This window comes from Ictidomys tridecemlineatus, chromosome 15 (assembly GCF_052094955.1).
Source record: "Ictidomys tridecemlineatus isolate mIctTri1 chromosome 15, mIctTri1.hap1, whole genome shotgun sequence".
NCBI classification, from domain to species: Eukaryota; Metazoa; Chordata; class Mammalia; order Rodentia; family Sciuridae; genus Ictidomys; species Ictidomys tridecemlineatus.
This window is the reverse complement of record NC_135491.1, coordinates 30,163,906-30,187,336: the sequence shown is the minus strand read 5'-3', so window position 1 is coordinate 30,187,336 and position 23,431 is coordinate 30,163,906. Positions and strand designations below refer to the sequence as shown.

The following is a 23,431-nucleotide window of genomic DNA, read 5'->3' as shown; positions in this document are numbered from 1 at the left end:
TGCTCCTGACATCTGTCTCGCTATGACTCTTGAGGATCTTTTTTCATTAATGAGTCAATGCAACTTGGGAAGGTGGGTAAAGAACTGAGGAGAAACAGACACACACACACACACACACACACACACACACACACACACACACACACAAACCTGGATGCAGCTATTCCTGATGCTAAATGCCCTCTACCCTTTAGTTATGGGTGGCAGTAATCTCCTTGCAACTGGCAGAGACTTGTGGAGTCTATGTTGTAAAGCGACTGCGCAGCCAAGGACAATATTTCCAGCCTCCATTACTACTAGAGGGTGCCATGCCACTGAGTTTTGCCCAGTTAAATTGGAAGCAAAGTGAAGCATAGACTTCCACCCAAGCCCCCCACCCATGCGACTTTTCACACTGTATTTTTTCACCCACAAGGACCAGGATGATATTGGGAACCACGAGACCAAAATGGCATTAGGCTGGGTCCCCAAATAAGAAGCAAATTCCCCCTATATTCAACCACTAAGATGCTGGGACATTTCGTAATAACCAATACCACTGTCTTCATTAGTTCACCCAGTGCTTCAATCGGCGTCTTAGTTACAAGTCCTGGAAACCAACTCTGGCTCATTTAAGTTGAGGAGATGGATTGTAAAGACGGTAACTGTTCAGACATCCATGAGAACAGGAGAGCCAGGACTGGGGGTTAGATCTCTCAGAGCAATCCCAGATTCACGCCCCAGACCTGGAGCTGGAGGTCACCACTGAAAACGTCACCGAGTACCTTGTTCTCACCTTGCTTGTTGGCACCCCAATGCTGGGTCCAGATGCTGCCCCTAGAACTGCTGCAGCTTCAGCCTAAGAAAATTGGGTAGAATTGTCACTTGGCTGCGATCTTCCTTCCTTCCTTCCTTCCTTCCTTCCTTCCTTCCTTCCTTCCTTCCTTCCTTCCTTCCTTCCTTCCTTCTTTCTTTCTTTCTTCCTTCCTTCCTTCCTTCCTTCCTTTCTTTCTTTCCATCAGCCACGGAACTGATCGACCCCATGGCTTCCCTGCATCCTGCCCATACCTTGATAAAGAGACCCAGGGTCAAGCTGCCTTGGTTAGTATGGATGTTCCTTCAACTTTCATCCAAGACCTACTGATAGAAGGAAACTTGGGCCTCACTAGGAGACAACCTGCTTCACGATTGTGAAAGGCGATCTGGAATGGATTCTGCAAAGCTCCTGCTGCTCCACGTGGAATGGAAAGTCTAGTTTAGGTGTGCCTTATTGGTGGAGTTCGGGCCATCACACTCCAGCTGCAAAGGAGGCTGGGAACACGAGCAGATGGCATTTGCCCCTGACTATAGTAGCAAATAGGCTGCACTTCAAAAGATGGGGAATTCTCCAGTCATGGCCAGGGGCTCAAACACAGGACTTTGAAAAATGCGTGTTTCCGCCAGCTTGAGATGGATTTCTATCCCTGAAAGCAGCCGACTGATCATTTGCATGGTTATCCTTCAAATTTTGTGCAGAATGAAACGTAGGCACCTTCAAGAGATTGTGCTAAGCCCTGGACATAGATTATCTTCTGTGTTTATCGTAATGACCCCAAAGGGGCGGAAACGATGGTGCTCATTTTACAGATGAAGAAGCAAGTTAGTCGCCCAAGTCCTCACAGCAGGGAGACAGAATCTACTAACACAAAGATCGGGGTCCCGTGACAGTTCCTAATAAGGCAGGGCGCGCAGCTGAAAACGACACGGGGATCCAGAGGGATCTGGAAGACGGATGGGGGGTTCCCGGGCAGCTGTAGAGGTCGTTTGGGACTTGAGACTCAAGGGCTGCCTGAGAGATCGTAGCCTGAGGAAGGGGTCCAATGACCCGCTCCACCAGGGGAGAAAACCTGGGTTACAGAGTAGGAGGGAAGTTAAGATCCCAAACGTGACAAGGGACCAACATGAGAGTCCCGAGAGCAAGAGAGACGAAGGGGAACGTGAAAGGACCACTTCCGTGGTTGGAGGCACCACATCGCTGCTTCAGGGCACCCCCGGCAGGAGCAGCCTGGGCTGGGGCTCCTCCCCCATCCTGACAGCTATTCCGCTTTGTCAGGGGCTCTAAGGCACAATGGTGGCGCCCAGAGCAGCAGTCATGCCCAGTGGGGGACGACCCTGAGCACCCTCCAAAGAGACTCTTCTTCCTGGAGAGCAAGAGATTTACAGGGACAGGGAGGTCCTGGGGGAGGGGGAGCAGGTCGTGGCTCACCCACTCTTCCTGGCCCTGTGGGCTGACCTCCCCCATGGCCCCCCTGCATCCTGCCCACACCTGGATACAGAGACCCAGGATCAAGCCGTCTTGGTTAGCGGGAGCGTCCCGTCTATTTTTATCCAACGGATGGGAAGGAAACTTGGGCCTCACCAGGAGACAATCTGCTTCGCGATGGCGAAAGGCAAGATCATATTCGATTTGGCGTCTTTCCTTTTCATTTTCTCCTGGAAAACACGCCTGCACCAGGATGTTGGTGGGATTTTTATAGACCCCCCAACACCTGCTAATCTTGGTGCCGTATTCTTGTGACTTTTGGGCCCTGTCCAGTTGGCCTTAGATCTGTCATGGCTGGGGAAAATGCCATAAACCAGGGAGTTTGTACAAATGAAAAGGAAAAAAAAAATCATCATGGAAAGAGCTACCCCAGGGCCACAAAACAGTGAAGGACACCAGATCCCTAAAACACAGGAACAAGAAGAGGGCCAGGGTGGACCCGTGGGCCTCCAATCCTCACTTGAGCTGGTGGGGGGTGTCTGCTCCCACCCTGGTACCTGCAGGCAGTTCTGGGCATCTGAGTAGTCCAGGGACTCCAGGCACACGGCAGAGGGGACACAGAGGACAGCATGTCGCTTCCCACCCCATCCAGGGAGAAGGGACTGGGCACACATTCCCTGTGGATGAGCTCACATGTGTCCCACCTGTTTTCAGGACAACAAATACACCCACGTCAGGCCCACAGGGGAGTGCCCAGAATCTCCCCTCCTCGCAAAGGCCAAGGAATGACTCCTGTCACGTGGCCCAGCCTGGCCATGATTCTCTGCTAGGAATTTCCTGATCCTCCAAGCAGGTATCCAGCATTCCCAATTTGGAGACTTCCAAAACACACCCCCAGCCAGGAGTTCCCGTGGCCAGGCCCTGCCTCCAAGGGACTGTTCGTGTGAAACCCCTCGGGCTCCATGCTGTGAGCGATGGTCTTAGGAAGTAGACCACCTGCACAAGGGTCAAGCCTGCATTTCCCTCTGCTCAAGGATTGTCACTCCCCAGGTGTGACAGTTCAGCAAGGGTGGGGGCAAGAGCCAAGGCAGAAATCACCTGAATAAAGAGAAAGCTACTTATGACCCCCAGATGTCCCCAAAGAGCCTCCGTGTATAGCCATGCATGATGCCCAGTTGTGGGGGGTATTGTTGACCACATGGTCATCTTCATAGGTTAGTCCAGCTATTGTGACCGCTTTTGACCGGTAGCAATAAGCGAACTGAGGAAGGGGCACCTGTCTGTCATTCATCTGTCTCATCAGGACCCAGGCCAACTTCTGAGATCCCCAAAGACTGCAAAGAACACGGTTTTGGAAACTGCTCCTTTCTTCGTTATTTGAAAAGCTGTGACACACCCCCTGGGGCATCGGTGCCACCCTGAGTCCTCTGATGTGGCCTCCCCCTTCCTTCTTCTTTCCCCACACAGTAGCATAGGCACCCACAAGGCCTCAGGGTACCACTTCATAAATTCTCTTTTCATTGGAGGCCCAGCAGATAATAATTTAAAGAACTAGTCACTGCTTGCAATTAAGCACAGAGAAAATAGATCAGGCCCATAATTTATGTCTGTGCAAGGTTGGGCCGGATTCGTAATTAATGTTTGCTCCCTTTAATGAAATACTCCAAAGGTCTGCACTTCTGTCATTCATGAAGGTAATTTTTCAATTGATTAGTAAAATAATACTTGAAAAGTAAATGCACCTGCTTCTTCCCTGAAATGTCTCAGGCAACCGGACACACTGGTTGGGACACTAAAAAAATACCACCGCAACCCAGTGGAGACCAGAGTCTGCACCATCAGCATGCAGAAAGCCCGAGAAGGAGGCAAGAGGAAAAAGCAATTAGAGCAGCCACGGTGACCAGAATTCCTGGGTGGCCCAGGGCTGCTGAGCAGCTGTGGCCGTCCTGCCCAGCTCCTGCCGGCCACCGAGGGGACAGGAGGGATGGGAAGGAGTGTGAGGCAGACTGGGCCAGAGGCCCCAAGCTTTCTGGTCTCAACAGCCCAGGTCCTCATGGGTGCAGGCCCGGCTGGGATGGGCCTGGGGTCAGGGGTACAGCAGAGCCCAAGAGGAGTCTAGTTTGCAGGGCACCATGGTACCCGGGATGCAGGGTGGCCAGGGCATTGGGCAGAGCCCTGGGTGCAGAAATGCTGCTACCTCGTAGCTTCACCGTCCACTGGTCAGATTCCTGTTAAAGTCCACATAAAATGGGAATCAGCCTTGCTGAATTGTCAGTGGACAAAGCACCGGACCAGGGCCTTCTCCTGCAAACTGAAACTAAAAGTTATGAAAACGACTTCTTTTTATTTCCTAGGAGATAAAACATAGGCAATAACTAGAACGGTTCGTTCTCAGGATAAAGACTCCAGTATTGATTTTTTTTTTGTTTCGTTTTGTTGTCAAAACTGTTTTAATGGCAATGGGTACCATCCTCCGTCTCGTGACAGGCCTTCGCACACGGGGGTACAGAGGGCGATTCGGATAAAACTATTCCAAGGCTGTGTCAATTTTTCAAAGTCGCTTCTTCCTCTTTGACACTTAAAGGATTTGACGATCAATTATCGAACATCACATATTGAGTCACTTAGCCTGTGGCCGTCCCTGACGATGCTTTCCTTCCTCCTGCAGGTCATTATTTGCCAGTGGCGTGGTGTGGACTTCCAATATTACTTTCATAGACATGATGAAATCCCACAGCTTGAGGACGATCAGCTCTTTCTGTTAACAACGTGGTTTATGTTTGAATGTTCAATGTTCAGCGACAATAAATGGATGTCAATAGTGATGAGAAGACGGGGCCTTCTGGGCCCTGATTTTAGAGGGGGGACAGCTTATTGATGAGTGTCTACATCTCTCTGAGCGGTGCCTGCTCATCTCTGCAACCTCATAATGGTGGGGACCTGGGTGGCAGAGAGTCTAACGATGAGGACTCCTGTGGATCTGGTTCCTACTGGACGAGGTGGCTGGGATCAAACTTTGGAGGAAAGTGTATCCCTTAAGTGTATCCCTAGTTGCAATCACCTGAAACCGAGTAGCTAATTGAAGCAGAAATGGGATTGTTATCAACATGCTGTTCAAGTCACAGACCCCCCTGGAGGGCTGGGGAATGTGGTGTGGAGCGGGGGCAGGAGCGGAGAAGCACATCTCCACCGCATCCAGTCCAGTGTGACTGTCCGTGCCATTACCATGCAATCACAAAGGTCGGCCCCTGCTTCATCCTGGTTCCTATTAATATTCGTGGCAGAGGCTGGTCATTGGTCAGGACGAGGTCACGTGTATCTGCCCCTGCAACAGGGTGCAAGAAATTGTTAGCCACTCTGGTGGGTGGTGGGCTGTGTCCCCCAAGCCTCAATTGGAGAGGAATCTTGCAGCATAGGAAGAGGAAGCACAAACTGGGGATCTCCTGTATAAAGAGAGGGCGCCTCTACTGAGACCTATTTAAAGCACGCCCTGATTTCCCTGCCCCCTGACGTTAACTGAGCACCTACTGCGGCAGGTGCTCTCATGCACGTTTAGTGGCTGAGCCGGCCCTTGTGAAATAGGACTAGGATTCCCATTTCCATAGGGTGACCCTGAGATTCAGAAAAGTGAAAGGACATGTTCCAGATCACAGACTAAAAGGACTCAAGTCGATCTTTACTCTGTTTCTGTTCTTCTCATTCTAGCGCCATTACTCCAAAAGACAAACCTGCAGAAGGACAAACCTGGGAAGGTGGATTTCCGTCTCATGCTTCATCTTGATTTTTGCTGCAGAATCCAGGAAGCAGAGGGTTGGTTATGCTCCTTATCCTGCTAATTAGTAGCCCATTTCCTGGCATCTAGCAAAATCTCCAGCAAATGTAGGAGTGCAAGGAATAATCTTTCCCATTTTTTGAGACCATTTAGGAAGAAAAGAGTCTCTCCAGGGCTGTGCCAACTGTCAGCTATTAATATTTGACCTTGGCTGAGAATAAAATCGGAATGTGAGTCCTGGGTCTACCATTAACTTCGCCCAACCCTCATGTTCCTCTTGGGCACGAACCATGTCAGAGGTTGCAACGGGTGGCTTTTGGCTCCAGGTTTTGACCCAGAGAAGTTCCATTTGTCCTCGTGGCGCAAGCCTCCACTTCTCCCATGGCCTCCCAGCCCCGAGGCCACCACTCACCAGAGAACCAAGGCTATTATTTATCTGATGTCTCTCCAAAATGGGGAAACCAAAGATGGGCCAAGAGGGCAACATGTGGCAAGAAAAATGAATTATTTTTTTTTTTGCTCAGTTACCTAGTAAACCTTGCTCACTGGACACCATGTTTCCAGATGCCGAGGACACGTGCGTCCATGTCCCCTGCGGGAGCTGCTCTTAGAAAATGATCTACCAGGGCCTGCCTCTTCATTGCCCAGTATGGAAGTCACCAGCCACAGGTAACTATCGGAATCTAAATTTAAATGCACTAAAATTAAATACTATTAAAATTCCATCCCTTTAATTACACCACCCAAATTCCAAGTCTTCAATGGCCACTTGGGGCTAGTGGCTAGTTTCAGAACTCTCTCTCTCAGCACTGTGCCAAGTCCCCGTGGACCTCCGATCCCTCCCTGGTGCCCAAGGGTCCCTTTCCAGCAACCACCTGGCCTAACGCGGGCTCCTGAGCTCCAGGGCACAGTGACCCCGGGGCTGGCCCTCCTCCTCCGCTCCATCGCCTTCCGCCTCCTTTCACGGATGAGACTAATCTATATTTGCAGATCCTTTTCTTCCCCGGAACAATGAGGAGCAGCCCTGGGAAATGGCTGGATCACTTTCTCCAGCTCCTCCTTTCTGACTCCCTTAATAGGTGGAAATGCTTGATTATTTCAAATGAATATAATTACAAAATCCTCTACTTAGAGTAATGCTCCTCCTTTATGGAAAGGAGACATCTCTTTTCTCTCGTTATCTCCTTTTTTGAGAGGTACTTTGCTACTGTGAAATTCAGCGGTCTCTGCGGGGCCACCTCTCCTCCCTCAGCCGTGGGACGCAGCAGCCGTTCAGGGAGAGCGATGCTCCCTGGTTGCGGGGGGCTGCCCATCTGGAGGGCCAGCCACTGGCCGCCGGGCTGCCAGGAACGTTCTCGCCCTTGTTCTGACTTACCCTAGAGTTGCCACCGGGCCCCCTGCACCTAGACCCGGAGGACAGCTTCTGCTGCCTGTCAGCAACCCCCAGGTCCCCCTCGGTGCCCGCTCACCTGGGATCTGACCTTCCTGCCCAACTCCAAAGCCCTCACCCCCCGTGGACTCGCAGCATCCAAGAGGCCTGCTGACGTCACTGAGGAGACGCTGCAACACTGTGGGGTCCGACAGACCCGAGTCCCATCTTCACTCTCCTGGGAGAGTCTTTGACAAGTCAATCCCCTTCACCCCCAGACCTCCAACTCTGGAAAGGGGGTTTGACCCATCCTGCAGAGCGAGGCATACCCTGAGGCTCCACCCCACGGGGATGGGTCCAACCATGGGCATGTGGCGCCTTTCCCCTGGATGAGTGGACATTGCACAAGAAGGAATCGTGCAACTGTGAGACGCCTCAGCCATGTTTTCACCAGGTGCAGAAAAATGCTCATACACACACACACACACACACACACACACACACACACAGGTTTTGTTCACTTACATGTGTTCAGATCTCAGCAGGGTGCCTGCCCTGCATGGAGGAGGTGCCCAGCACGTGCTGGCTGCCTTGTTGACACAATGGGACACAGAACCCAATCCCTCAGTCCTTAGGCGCAGACGTATTTGAGGACTGCCTTGGAATCCCAGGACAGAGAATGAAATAGTCATGTTTTCAGAGAGAAGGTCCCGGGGTCCGGAGGCCAGGAACCCACCACAGACAGACACCCCTCCTCCTGGGTCCCCTCCAGACACGTCCCGCACGAGTCCCCTGTGCCATGAGCCCCTGCCTCCTGCAGATCTACTCACCGTCTCACGCGTGACCGCAGGACCTGGAGAGTGTCCGCCGGCAGCTAACTGTTGAGTGTGGTCTGCGCCCAGGACCCGCTCTGCTCTCTGCATCCCACCCAGCGCGGTTGGTCTGGGTCCCTGGTCAGCGTTCAAGTTCTGACTTTGGAGGTCATTGCCGTCACTCGCTGGTCGTGCCACCACTAATGCCGACTGTGCCATGCACGCAAAGGTCCTCAAAAGATGAAAGTGGAAGAGGACCCTGCCCCCAGCTGAATCTGCCATCTGAAGGGCACAGACACATCAGGGCCCCAAGCAGGCCCAGCATTGGCACGACCCGAGGGTCAGGGAGGGCTTCCTGGAGGAGGGGTCATTTAGCCAGAGATTCAGCGGAGGACTGGGATCTTCGTGGACGAGGTCGGGTTGGGGATGCGAGGGGAACAACACACCAGGCAAAGGAACAGCGTGGACGAAATGAAGGAGATTATTTTTCAAAGGGAGACGCAGAGGAAGTCTCCTGACTGCTGTATTCCTTGTCAACAAAATGGGCCCAGAAGCGCCGTGGAGCCGTCCCTCAGTTTGACTCCTTCTTCGCTCCTCCTGAGCTTACCTGGACCCTCCCAAGATTGACCTTGACGCCATGGAGGTGGAAACGGAAAGCCAGCCACCTTCAGAACTGTTTGTTCCTCCTGGGGAGGACACAGGGGTGTCAAACGCAGTCCCTGCCCTGGAAGAGGGGAGGGGTAGCCAGGGAACCCCGAAAACCCAGACCAGATGGGATGTGGGGAGCCTGCGCTGGGGGGCCAGGGCGACCTCCCCAGGGAGGGGACCGTGAATCAGGCCTGGAACTCCCCAAGGAGCCAGAGCCCCGAGGGGTGTGCAGGGAGGGAAAAGAGCCAAGTTCAAGGCGCAGACAGAGGCTGGTGTGAGGACTCACGCGGTGGAGGGGAGGGCGGTGGGCCGGGGAGGGGGCGCAGGTCAGGGTCCAGGGTCCTGGGTTTTATCCTGGGCCTCAGCCTTGACATGAAGTTATGTGAGCACACGCTTCCGCCCCGCCCAGTGGTGGGCAAACAAACGGGGTGGCCTCGTCCCTCCCTGCAGCCCCCCTGCCGAGAACGGCTCTTCCATTTTCAGCAGCTCTTACGTCCGCGCCTGACTTAATACCCTTGATTTTCGCCTCTTGACCTGCGAGTCCTGTAGTGTTTACTCTTCACAGAAAAAGCTGGCTGGTGACCAGCCCAGGATGATGTCACATAAGCCTTTCCTGCCCAGAAAGGGGCTACTAGGTTCACGATCGCCAGGGGGAAATAACACCTGACCTAGGAGGAAAACAGCAAAATAACCAAAGAAGAGTAGGTTAAAAGAAAAAAAGAAACCCTCCGTGTTCCAGAGGTGGTGGGGCGCCCTGGCGGCTCCGGGTACGCAGGAGGCTGAGGCAGGAGGATCGCTGGAGCCTAGGAGTTGAGGCCAGCCTAGGCAACATAGTAAAGACACATCTAAAACAGAGCAGGTGGGGAGAAGAAGAGGAAGAGGAAGAGGAAGGAGACACCCTTGTCCATCTTTCAATATGGGTTAGGGGTGCAGAGCAGAATGGGGGACCCCTTCCTACGTCTCCCCACAGCATTTTCCCCTCCATCTCCCAGCTCCTGGAAATCCAATTTCCCGGTTATGGCTGCGCTTATTAAAAGCACGACTGTGGAGGCTGTTTACCCCAAGATCTATTTTTGTCATAACTGTTTGTAATGGTTAAACCTCAACAATTTAAACACTCCATACAAAATAATGTATCTTCAATAAACTGAAATATTAACCAATCATATGTAATGGTTCATTTCTAACCAATGCCGAGCTCGGGGTCCTCGGGGCATCGTAGAAATTGAAAACCATATTGATGGACCGGCCAGCCTTCAAATTACACGGGGAGAGGATGAAAAGCATAGGAAAAGTTCTCATTATGGCTCCCTGACATTAATTTGAGCATTTTTATATGTATGTCCTATTAAGCACTTTAAGTGCTTTTTGATAATTGTGCTTTGTAGTTTTTACAGCACTTCAGCCTATTCCCAGTTCAATTTCCTCTTTTATCCGATGTTTGAAATATTGATTTCTGACAGATAAAAGCAAACCTTATAATCTCAGCAGCGAGAAATAAGTGAGTGGGACGAGGCTCCTGAATGCATTGGGGAATGGTCATATTTGAAACAGTCTTTGTTTTATTACATTTCGTCAACAGAATTTACTTACTGCTTGCTGATATTTATGTAAAAAGCCGGGCCGCTGAGAGGGCTGCGATATTGCCAATTTCAGCTCTACTTTTTGCATTTAGTAAGATAAAAGAAGCTTCCCCTTGGAGCCGGATGATTGCAGCGGCTTAAACTGCTGTCAGCCGGCTGCAAGTAACTGTGATTTATCTTCTTCAGATTGTGCCGAGTTGTGGCTGCAAACTTTTCTTTCAGTTTTGCATTAAAAGCTGACAGCCCATCAGGATGCTTAGGGGGCTCCCTCTGCAGTCTCCTCGCGGTCCCCATGGAGAAGCTCACTGTGGGACGATCCCTGGACGTGACCTCGGACATGACACGTGTGTGTGTGTGCATTTCCCAAAATGGTGGCCTCGGGACCCCGAGGACGTGGAGGTGATTGCGGGTGCTGTGCAAGATTTCCCCCTGTTTTAATGATTTCTTTTGTCACCGATGCATTCAATGCAACTATTACTTATGGAGCCGTGTCCTGGCACCGGGAGGACAGAGCTGAACAAGGGAGACTGTTGTCCTGGCTTTGGGACCCTCAGATTCCAGAACAGAGACTCTTGAACCACCCGGGGCGATTTTTGCCCAAAACCACCCACGGGGGGACAAGTCTGGTCATCACAACTAAGAAGGGGGGCTACTGGCCTCTAAAAAGTAGAGGTCCATCCCGGGAGGCTGCCTCCAGGCCCAGGGCAGTCCCCACAACACAGAATTCTCTGGCCCCCAATATCGGTAGAGCTGATGCTGAGAAACCGTGTTCTCGTGGGAAGAGGTGATTAACCTTGTAAATGGGCAAGAAAACAGCAGGCGGCGATGAGGCCGCGAGCGGATCAGGACGAGCAGCTTGAGACAGCGAAGTCAGGGAGGGCCCCTCACGTGAGGTGACGTGTCCCCTGAGACCTACGTAAGGACAAGGACCCGGCAGGGCGAGACCTTGAGGAAAGGGCACAGGCTGGAGCTCGTGCAAATCCTGCACAGCAGGCAAGGGCTGGAGAGCGCGGGAAACTGAGAGAAGCTGCAGCGGCCAGGGTGGAGGACGGTGGCAGATGGACCCCAGGGACGTGGTTTGGGTTTTGGTTGGTTGGTTTGCTGTTGTTGGGTTTGGTACCAGGGATTGGACCCCAGGGGCACTTAACCACTGAGCCACATCCCCAGCCCTTCCAGCATATTTTATTTAGAGACAGGGTCTCACTGTGTTGCTCAGGGCCTCACTAAGTTGCTGAGGCTGGCTTTGAACTCGCCATCCTCCTGCCTCAGCCTCCCCAGCCGCTGGGATAGGGACATGGTTTTGAAGCTATGTTGACAGAACTGAAATCAAATGGCATAAGGGGAAAGCAGAAGGTTGGAGAAAGACGCCCAGTGCTTCCCAGCGAGAGTCATTGTCAAAGGACTATAAATGTTGCTTGGGATGAAGAGAAAGGATGTGAAGAAAGAAAGAAAAAGCACCGAGTGCCTATCATGAAGGTGTCGTGGAACAACAGTCCTGGAGATAGAGCTTGGACCGGGAGGCACAAAGGTCCCGCCCGGGGCCTTGCAGCATTCCAAGAGCAGAGTTTGCACCAGAATCACATTCAGAGCTCTCCCCTGGTTCACTGCAGCCTGTGGGTTCAAAGCATGGACTTTGGAGTCGGGGCTTCTTTGCCCAGAACTTTGGAAGAGATCTTTAACCAAGGAAAGACTCTCTAGGAACTCAGCCAAGCTGCACCCAAACCCTACAGTTAATTGCAGCCTCCCTTGAACCTTATGGCCACCTACCCATATGCCAAACCCCTCCTAGGTACCAATACATTCATTCATTTAACAAGTATTTACTGAGCACCTACCAGGCCTCAAGCTTGTACTACACACTAAAGACACAGTAGAGAATAAAACAAATCAAATCAAGGGGTGGCCTTTCCCACTCACTCCTATTGTTGAGCAATTTCTCTGGGCTCTGGAAGGCTAGCTGTGACCCCAATAACTGTGGATGAAAGGGTGACGTAGCAGTCAGGATCAGCTAGGTGATGCTGCCTTAACAAACACACCTGAACTCTCACTTATTCCAGGTGGCCACGGCAGGCAGCAGGAGGCTCTATCTGCATTGTGGTACCCCAGGAGCCAGGCGGATGGAGCAGCCGGCATCGGGGACAGTACGAGTCCTGTGGCAGAGAAAAATGGAGCCCGGGACACTTCTGTGATCTCTTGATGTTCCTGTCTGTGTGCAGCACATTTCGTCTCTTCCATTTTATTGGCCAAAGGAAGTCACGTGACATCACAAGTTCAAGAGGAAAGACCAGATATCCCAGACCATCACCGATGACAAGCACGGCACTCTAGGGCAGGAGGAACAGGAAGCAGAGAGCTGGGGTCGAGGACTGCGTGAAGGCCCTAGTCCTGGAAATAACTCCTGAGACCTTGGACAGGCGGAGTCCCCGGGCCAGGGACTCAAGCCGGAGGTCCTCTGGCAGTGTTTTAAATGGGGAGATTTTGCCTAAGTCACCATTTCTCTTGAGCACATCGGAAGACACACACAGGGGTTGGCATTCCCACACGACAGCAGTCAGCGCTGGCGGGGTGGCAGCTGGCCCTGCAGACAGAGCTGGTGGCTTCTGGCTGCCCAGCCCCACCCTGTGCTCATCCCTTTCCATCACCCGCCCAGCCCTAAGCTCCTGGGTTTGCGACTTGTGTCCAAATTCATTGTACAAATGGGGGATCCAAGTCCCAGAGACAGAAAAGGACCTGCCCAAAGCCACAGGCCAATTCATGAAAGCCACAAGACGCAAGTCAGTCCTGTGACGGGCTTCGTGGGCTTATGGGAAAGACGGGGGTTCTGAAATCTAGGGAGGGCATGTGAGGAAGGGAGAGAGGCAGAGAGGGCTGGGCCATGCAGGTGGTTCCAGCCAGGCACCGAGCACAGCTCTCCAAAACTGGGCACCATCTGGCACCCCGGGACCCCGCCGGCCAGCCGGTTGAGAGTACCACACACACACACACACACACACACACACACACACACACACACCCTGGCATGAGACAGTGACGGCTCCACCCCAGCCCCGTCGGAGCACTGCCTATAAACTGGAACCAGACACGCATAGAATTTCAAAGGAGATCCTTAGCATGTTCCATACCGGCCTGGATATTTACAATTCATTAAGAGAATTAACTTTGAGACCTGGCTCCTCTGGTAATGCACCGAACGGAAACCACAGGCCAGGGCGAGAAACTCTGGGGAGGAGAGCCAGGGTCCAGGGGAGGGCCGGGCTGGACTTGCAGGGGTCTTCCTGCAGGCCCGCACCTGCCTCCGGAGGGAGGCCCCCAACCTCCTTGTGGCACGAAGAAAGCTGCGGCTGAGAGATCCGTGACGTCTTGCAGGACAGGGACCTTGCAGAAGGCGGGCAGGTAGTCCATCTAGCCCAGGCTCAGTGACCTCTGTGTAGACTGGGGTCATGTTTAGCTCCTGGTCTATACCATTGACATCTCAGCTCCTCTGGGGACGCGGATGCCCAGAGGAGAGAGGGAATCACGCTCCTCCCTAACTCGGCACCGCCCCACGTCAGCACTCAGAGAAAGTTCCAGTCGAACCCTTGCGTGCTCCTGGGACCCCTCAATGTCTGCCATCGGCACCCCCCTCCCAAGAGACTTTTTGGAAGTTGGCTTCCTGTCCTGCTCAAACAGCAGAGTGACCCAAGCTGTCTGCAAGGCTGAGCTTCGCGAGACCTCGTCTCTGCCACTCAAGGGCTGCGGGTCCCCTTCCCCAAGCTGCTGGCCTCGAGCACTGTTCTGCTCAACTGCCAGGGCCGGAGGCTTCCGGGGTTGACGTGAGGAAGCTGCTCAGTGCCTGCTCCTTCCCGCCAGGGCTGCGGTTCTTCTACAGGGAAAGTCTGATTTTTAAATTCTGCATCTGGCCCAGGTCTTCTCAACTCGCATGGTCTTTTCTAGAGACTTACATGTGATTCAAGAGACCAAGGTCTTTTTCTTTTTTAAACAGCGATCATAGAAAGTTCCTTTTCGAAATAAATCACTCAAGTGAAAATGGGAGTCAAAGAAAACCATGAAGCCTCGGTGCAGGGAAGGTGCTGGGGTGGGCCAGAGGCGGCGACGGTACGCGACAGGGCAGCTCGATCCAGAGAGAGGAGCTCTGAAGTGCAGATTCCCAGGCCCGGGAGCTGCTGGAGAGCTGGTGCTGTGTCTCCTGGGTGGCTCTGCCCCCGGCGCCCTCTGGGAAGACGCAGGCGAAGCCTCACTGGAGGAACGGGTGAGCGGGGATCGAGAGATGACAAGAGCAGCGCTGGGGGCAGGGGCGAGCGGTAAGAGAATTGGAACTAGACCAGAAATGCCCAAGTTCTTGGCAGGCGCACTGTCACTTACGGACCCCCGGGCTATTTATAGCCATTACTATGAATCAGTCATGCTTCTAATGTCACCTGAAGCAAAATGTAGCCTCAGAATCCTTCTGAACACCACATCCCAGGCACCCAGTCGAACTCTATTTGTCCACCTGGGTTGGATCTTCTTTGAGGGTCATTCGAGCACCCCCCCAGTGCCCCCCCACACACCAACGTTGCAAGGTTTCGTGAGATACCTGGCCCACAAAGCTTGAGATGTCACTTCTCACGTCATCAAGCTGTCAAACAGCTACCCCTGGGTTTCGGCTAAAATTCCACTTTCTAGTGGGAGCTCCTCATGGAGCTGGGTGTCCAGTTTTCCCAATGAGCAAGACCGTCCCACAAGCTTGAGTCCCTGTTTGGTCAAAAGGGTGGGGAGGTGGTCTGGGGGTCTCTCCTCTGTGACGTCCTCAGAGGTGGCGATCCCTAAAGTGCTCCGTGGTCTGAGGTCCTGCAAACACCTGGCAGCTACCAGGCCTCTGGAAGCAGACCCAGAGAGAGGACAAGGACAAGAGCAGGAGTGGCCTGGTTTGCCCAAAGCCATCCTCCAAAGCCCCCCACCACAGCGACCCCAGGAAGCCACAGTCAGGGCCAAGGCCTCAGAGGCCTGGGCTCCTCCTCCATCCAGGACAGGATTCCCTCCCACAGCATCCCTGACCAGGGGCCACGCAGGTCCAGCTGTGTCCCTCCCACGCCTGGAAGGTCACTAACGTCCGTCATGAGGAATAATGTCAGGGCACAGACGCAGCTCAGTGGTAGAGTGCTGGCCCCCTTCATGCCCAGGACCCCCCAAATAAACACAAAGAATATCAATGAGGAGTCGTCAGCAACCTCAAAAACTGTCCATATGAAGTTGAATTTTTTGGGGCTGGGGATGTGGCTCAAGCGGTAGTGCGCTCGCCTGGCATGTGTGCGACCCGGGTTCGATCCTCAGCACCACATACCAACAAAGATGTTGTGTCCGCCGAGAACTAACAAATAAATATTAAAAATTCTCTCTCTCTCTCTCTCTCTCTCTCTCTCTCTCTCTCTCTCTCTCTCTCTCTCTCCTCTCTCACTCTATCTTAAAAAAAAATGAAGTTAAATTTTTAATTTTTTTAAAAGGCAAGATATCAGATGTATGTCCCTGCCTTTATAGAGAGATCTAAAATGCATTGTAAGGAGTAGACAGTGCGGGAGAAAGATTTGATTTAAAGTCTTACCCCTAGGAATTCAGGGATGAAGAGAGAGACAGAGGCCGACATCTCTTCTGAGTCCTCTGTTTGGGCTCTCTGAGCGCCTGGTGGGTGTAGTGGATTCCTATGGTTTCCTCCAAGGTGTGAGCCAGGCCTCCTTCTTCCCGGGAAGACATCCCAGGTTTCCTTTCCACCCTCCCTCTTCTCAATCCAGAGTACGGGAGGACTAAACTCACGTCCACTAGCTCCAGAGGTGGCCCCAAGTCTGCCCAATTAGCCCACTCCACCCCCTGTCCCTGTCTCCCATCCCACTCCGGGAATGGACTTACGGGTGAGACTTCTGCCCCAGCCATTAGAGAAGAGATAAAAATTGTGGGGATACGTATCCTGGGCTACCAGACACCCAGGGGGAAACAGAGCAGAAAGATGAAGGGACTCTGAAAAGAGAGAGAAAGAGAGAAAAAAAAAATGTTACTGTCATGGAGCACCTAGATCCAGCCCTTCCTGAGGGCTGTCTTCCCCAGAATTTAAATAAACTCCCTTGACTGCTGCCGTCAGCTTGGGTGGCCCATCTGTCCCTTGCCACTGAGTCTTGACAATTCAGTGGGGAAATTTGAAAAACCAAAATGGCAAGTCCTGCATCCTCCCTTCCAGTGCTGACCTGAGCTTTGAGTTCTAGGAACAAAGCATCCTCCACCTTTCGGGCGTTTGAGGGTAACTCTCAGACCCTCACCCGCCTTTTCCTGCTACCCCTCCACCTCCACACCGTATGAACACGTGCGTGCGCAGGCGCCTTCTCCAAGTTAACCTCTGAGGTTCCTGCAGCCGGGGGTCCAGCCTCGGTGCTCTCGGCCACGTCTTTTTCTGGAAGTTTCTGCCTCAGGCCTTCTGGACACACTCCTTCAATGGTCAGGGCCTTCCTGCAGCAGCCGGGACAGAAGCAGACAACGAGGGAAGGCAGGTCCCCGCAGGTCCACCCTTTGCATTCGATGTGGTCCACATAAAACAGGCGCAAGGGATCGGATGCAGGGACACAGAAGAGGAAGCTGCGTTAAGGTCTAGCAGCGCTACCCCAGGGCGGCCGGTCCATAGGAGGTGACTTTGAGTAAAATCTTGATCTTCAGGAAATGAATGAGCTGCCAGCCCATGGGACCCTCCCACACGTGCGTCCTGTTGGCCATCCGGTGGCTGTCAGCCAGCCTTGTCCTGCTCCCACCAACAGACCTGACCAGGGCAATTCTAGAGGAGGAAAGGTCATCTGCTGCTCGTGGTTTCAGGGGTCTCAGTCCACCTGCGGCTGATTCCGTGGCTCTGGGCCGAGGGGAGGCAGAACATGACGGCGGAAGAGAGTTGCTCAGGATAGAACAATCCGGAAGCAGAGAGAGCCCTCGCTCACCAGGGACAAGGTACAAACCCCAAAGGCACGCCCGCAGGGTCCCCCTCCTCCAGCCACACCTCCCCGCCTGCGGTGACCACAGGGGACGCATGCACTGATGAGACGGGGTTCTCGTCACTCACGTGGCACCTCTGGACTTTCTTGCACTGTCTCCCACCCGGCTTTGGGGGGACCCCTCATATGGGTACCATCACAGTGGCTTGGAGCTATTGGAACTGGAGACCACCGCAGAAGGATCCAGAACCTTCCGAGTCTCCACTCAGAGCTGGCACCACCAGGCCCACATCCTGCAGAGTCGCGGCTGGTTGGAGTGACCGGTGTTGGCAGTCCTGTCCCCACCCTCCTGGGGTCCTTGATGAGCCTGTCAGTCACTGCATGAGCCCCAACACCCTGCCTGGCTGCCGTGTGTCCTCCAGCTTGCTCCTCCGTGTCCCCGAGAGAGGACAAGGACGCCCCTCCACCTCCCGCTGCCCGCACGGGTTTGGCCTGCTCGGCTCGCTCACGGTGACTCCCGGACTCCCAGGGCCTTGGGATGGATTTTATTAGTTTCAGGTATATTCAGAGGGGACGCCCAGCCCGTAGTCAACAGCGCAGCTCCTCAAATACAATGCTCAAAGCACTGGACATTTCCCCACCCCAGCCTGACCACTGCCCTGGGCCGGCCATCCTGTCCGGGGCTTCCAGTGCTCAGGGCGATGCCAGCCGCGGGTGACCGCCACTCCCCGCACCCTCCCTTCGGGATGCGGCAGGACAGGGGTCAGGCCTGGCACTGGGGTCGCCCTGCTTCAGAGGCAGGACCCCACCCGAGTGATTTGTCAATATGTTTCCATCTCCCAGAAAACACTCAACAGGTGTCTCGTCCCCCAGGAGCAGGCTCTGAGACAAGGACCTGGGCACAGGTTGTCTACGTTGGGCGTGACCTCAGGGAGCAGTCCAGGAGGGGAAGGAAGGAGACGCAGGTGTCCATGAACAGGTAACCCCTGGGGCAACAGGAGTTCAGGCTTGCGGAGGATTCCAGAGACTAGGGAACATCTCAGTGCTATTCCATCTTCGAAGGGAGAATGCTGAGAATTCATTCTCCATCTTCTATTTGTCCTTGGTGTTTCTGGCCTGCCCTGGGTTCAGCTGAGAAAGACTGCTGAGCAGGTAGAGGAGCAGGAGTGCTCAGAGCAGGAGGCTAGTGTTGTGCACTGAGCAATTAACTATGGGGCCAGGCAGGTGCTGTTGATCTGCTGCAACCATGAAGATCAGCAGTGCTTTGCTCAGCAGGCAAGGCTGTTTCCTAGGTGATTGGGGACCGCCCCCCCACACACACCGGCATGGGGACTTATCAAAAGGACACTCTGGATGTGTTTTCCCTGCAAAGTTTTCTTGGATGAGACTTTATGGAAAGAAGAGGAAAGGAAGGGGAGGGAAGGGAAGGGAAAAATGAACAGAGAACCTGCAACATTTTAAGAAATTTTGCTCAACAAAGACACCCATTGACTCACTTCCTGCTGCTGCTAATCTAACTTTTTTCAAATTCCCCTTTGCAATTACCGCAATCAAGTTATTATCAATCATACCATCAATTGCTTGCCCCACTCTAAGATGCAGGTTAAATATCCGCGTGTCGTTGGGATGAGACATCCTAGATTCTCATTGAAATCTAATGACTTTCATCTTCAAAGAAACCGTTTGAGCCCGCGCTCCGTCCCCACCCTGCTGTGGAATCACAGCGCTCCGCACGCTCCGCATCCCAGAGCAGCACCCGCGGGTGGCGGGCGATGCCAGGGAGACGCTTTTCAAGGGGCAGTGTTCCTCAAGTGCCCCCGGCAGGGAGGGGTGGCCCACGCCCCAGGCTGGCACGTGCGTCCGCGCCCCAGCTGCTCAGCCTCCCCGCGCTGGTCCCAAACAGCCACCCAGGGAGCCGCGGTGATGAAGCTGCCCTGGAAATGACCCCGGGTCCTGAGCGGGCACTTCTGAGAAAGGGAGGGTCGGAGAGTCTCCAAAGCACCTCCGCAGGCTTCGTCCTTCCCCGATTCTCCCACCGTCCACTGAACATTCCTTGAACAGGTATCTGGGGGATGTCTGTTGTGGGCCGGGTGGTGGGGGACAGCAGTGGACACCAGCAATCCCCCATAGCCCCGCACCTGGACCCGTTTCACAAAGCAAGAGGCCGACCCTCACCACAAAGCCCAAATCTGAAGCAGTCATGACAGGGAGCTGGAGAACCTGAGGGACAGAAGGGGAGAAGGCATGGTGCTGAGGAGGGGCCGGCAGGAAACGTGCACCCATGTCCGTCTTCCGGGAGACAGACAGCAGGACAGGGAGGGACCAGCAGGACAGGGAGGGACGTGCAGGACATTTATTAGGAAAAAAATGCTAATTGCCAGGTGCGGTAGCACACGCCTGTCATCCCAGAGGCTCAGGAGGCTGAGGCAGGAGGATGGCGAGTTCAAAGCCAGCCCCAGCAAAGGCGAGGCCCGAAGCCACTCAGTGAGACCCTGTCTCTAATAAAATACAAAATAGGGCTGGGGCTGGGGCTCTGTGTTTGAGTGCCCCGGAGTTCAATCCTTGGTTGAAAGAAAGAAAAGAAAGAGAGACACAGAGAGAGGGAGGAAGGGAGGGAGGGAGGGAGGAGAGAGGCTCATAAAGAAGAAAGGGGGAAAGAGCAGGAGGAGGTGGAAGGACTGACAGCCCCCACGGCCTGTCTGATGCCTGAGAGGAGAAAGAAAAGGACGGTGGGTGGGAAGGGGAGGCTTGGAGACTGGGGAAGTCTCAGTCAGGCTCCTGGGTGGGACCCACGCAAAGCAGACGCGCATCGTGCAGAACGGGCAGCTCCAGCACCACAGGAGGGCTCGGCGGCTGGCGGCTGGCGGGAGCAACCCCGCAGAAGCGGAGGCTCCACTCTGTCCTGGCAGGTCCTAAGGTCCTCCCACCACGCTGCCCACACCAGGTGCTCCTGAAGGGAGAGCCCAACCAGGAGCCCCTGTGCGTGCCCAAGCGCAGCTCCCCCGGGGTTACCGGGAGCCTCTCTTCCCTCCGGGGTTCCCAGAGGAAGGGAGCTGGGGTGACCAGCTCTCCCCGCTGCACGGGTCTCAGGGCCCCAAACAGTGCTCAGCCTCTCCTTCCTCCAGGGCCCTTCATCCGTGTCCTCTGCCCCGGGCGGTGCTCGGTGGCTGACGTGGTGGTGTGGATCCACCCTCTCTGGCTGAGGCTGGACCCCTGGTAGTCAGGCACGTCTGCAGTGGGGGTCTCTAGGTGTGTCCCTGCTCAGTGACATCGGGACAAGGGAGTACAAAGAAGCCCTTGAGTGGGTCACCTGGGTTCCACGCATGGCCCTCTTCATCTCTCTCAGTAACGGCAGCCCTCGCCCTTCCTGAAGAGCCGGTCAACCATCCCCGCCACCCTGGCGCTACCCCTCTTACCTGCTGGTCCCTGGACATTAGGTGTCTAAGGCACCCTGGTGGCAGCATGGCCTGAGAATCAAAGGAACTCTCACTGTGCCCCTTAGTGACAGTATTTCCCCTTTAGAAACGGGAACCTCTAATCCCCGGGAGCACAGAATACCCTGCTGGGTGGTCAGGAGTGAGGTACGGGAGCCGCCACCCCTGCCCCTGGGCCATCTAGTTTTCCTATCAGAGATCCAGGGCCATATAGAAATCTCTGAGATAATTCACGTATTATATCCTGAAGGATGACACCCAACCTTTGCCTCCAAACTGACATTTCAGTCACGCCTTCAGAAGGCCACTCTAGCCCTCTGCGAGGCCAGCTGTCTCAGGATGGCAGAGGAGTGACGAACCCGGGGCTCCTCGAGGTCACAGGCTCTTTCTTACCCCTGCACCACTCCAAAGTGGGTCCCCTGGACCAACGTGACCTCCCGCGGGATTCCATGCTTGTGGATCCCGCCTCCCGTAAGTCCCTGGAGATTTGTGCCAGTTGGTGCTCTACAGGCAGCCGGGGACACGCACAGCTGGTGTCTGCTCCTGCAAGGTTGAACCAGTGGCCCTTCCAGAATGAAAGGGGCCCGGTGCAGTCAGCTTGCCACCACGTCGCCCATCGGAATGACCCAGCAAGAGCGCCACACCAAGGGGCTCAGTGTGGGTCTAAAGCGCGGGCACGTGAGGCAGTCAGAGGCGGCAGGAACTCTAGAGTCTTTACTAAGTGGGTCTCCACGGTGCTGGGCCCGTACTAACCCCCGTCCGTCTCTGTAGTAATGGCCTTGACGTTCATGCCTCACCCTGCCAGCTCGGCTTTGGCCAAGGATGAAGAATGTGGAGTCATTTTGTCGACTTAGTGGCCTGGCGCCTGTTCTGTGGGGGACAGTTACTGGTGGGAGTTATAAATGGGTGTGAATCAGAAATCCTCAGAGCGCATGCCCCCTCCCACATGGAGGCCCAGCCACCTACGGGCTCGTCCCCAGAGCTCCTGTCTCCGATCCGCTAGTCCCTTCCTTCCCGGGCCCTGACCAGCAAGCCAGGCCACGCCTCCTCCCTTCCAGAGATCATTTTTCTAAGTATAGAATTTTACGTTGACAGGGTTTTCTCCAATTTGGATCCTTTAAAAATGACATTCCACTCTCTTCCAACTTGTATTGCTAAGAACAAGGAACCTTTTGTCACTCTTATCCTTTCAAATGACATAGCTTTTGCTCCCCACCCACCCCCTCTGCTCTTAAGATCTTATATTTAAATTAAATGAATAAATAAAATTTTTTAAAGGTTTTATCTTTACAACGAGCTTTGAGGAGCTTGATTATGACGTGCTGCCGTATAGATTTCTACTTGTTTCTTGTGCTTCAATTTTGTTGAGTTGCTTGACTCTGTAGGGTCATGGATTTGGGAGACATTGTAGCCCTTATTTCTTCCAAAAGAAACCCTTCCCTTCCCACGCGCTCTCTCCTTCAAGGGCCTACGTATATTAAGTAGCACGAAGTCCCCCAGCTCAATGATGCTCTTTTTTTTGTTGTTGTAGATGCCGTTTCTGGGTCTCAGCTTAGAGTTTCTATTGCTGTGTCTCCAGGTTCACTCAACATTCTTCCAAAATCCATGAAGAACACGTTCCAAGACCCCAGGGCAGGCCTCACACTGCATAGTACCAAACCTTAGGTGCCCTGTGTTTTTTCTATGATGTATTCCTATGATAAAGGTTGATTTATAGAGTAGGCATAGTAATAGGTTAACAATTCTACTAATAATAAGATAAAAATATTATGATGATACACCTTAATGAAAGTTATTTAAAACTTGTAAATTACGTATTTCTTGAACTTTTTGTTTAATATTTTTGGATCTGGGTTGACCACAGGTAACTGAAACTGCAAAAATAATGAAATATGGGTGAGGGTAGACTAACTTTAATATTTTCTTCTGCAATATCTAACCTACCATTCATCTCATGCAATTTTTTTTTTATCTCGAGCATTGTTTCTTGAGATCTAGAAGTGAAATTGGGTCATTTTTAATATATCCTTTATCACTGCTTAACTTTTTAAATAAATAAAATTCAAATAGAGTAATGACTTTAAGGTCCTTGTCTACTAAGTATAACTCCTGTGTCAGTTCTAGTCAGTTTCATTTGATTGATTTGTCTCATCATGAGGATTATTTTCATGCTTTTTCCCCATGCCTAGTAATTTCTTACTGAATGCCAAACAGTGTTAGTTCAACTTTATAGCATTAATATATTTGACTCCTAAAAATATTCCTGAGTTTTGTTTTAGATACAGTTAAGTTTCCTGAATACAATACGATTCTTTTTTTGGTGGAGGAGTGGTTACCAGGGATTGAACCCAGGAGCCCTCGACCACTGAGCCACACCCCCAGCCCTATTTTGTATTTTCTTTAGAGACAGGGTCTCACTGAGTGGCTTAGGGCCTCACTTTTGCTGAAGCTGGCTTTGAACTCGCCATCCTCCTGTCTCAGCCTCCCAAGCTGCTGGATCACAGTGTGTGGTGTGCCACCCCACCTGTCTATAGTATGATTCTCTAAGGTCATGCTTTTAAGAGTGGCTAAGCAGGACCAGCTCAACGCTCAGCCTAGACTAGTTATTCCTCATCACTGAGTCTAGACCCTCCTACATATTCTAATGC

At 53.1% G+C, this 23,431-nt stretch overlaps 1 long non-coding RNA gene across 1 annotated transcript; it reads left to right on the top strand.

Moving 5' to 3' along the window:
- Positions 1-6,118: 6,118 nt before the first annotated feature.
- Positions 6,119-9,985, top strand: LOC144370853 (uncharacterized). The gene is made up of 2 exons (XR_013430874.1): positions 6,119-6,662; positions 7,374-9,985. It is a non-coding gene; the product is annotated as an uncharacterized LOC144370853 (long non-coding RNA).
- The last annotated feature ends 13,446 nt before the right edge of the window (positions 9,986-23,431 follow it).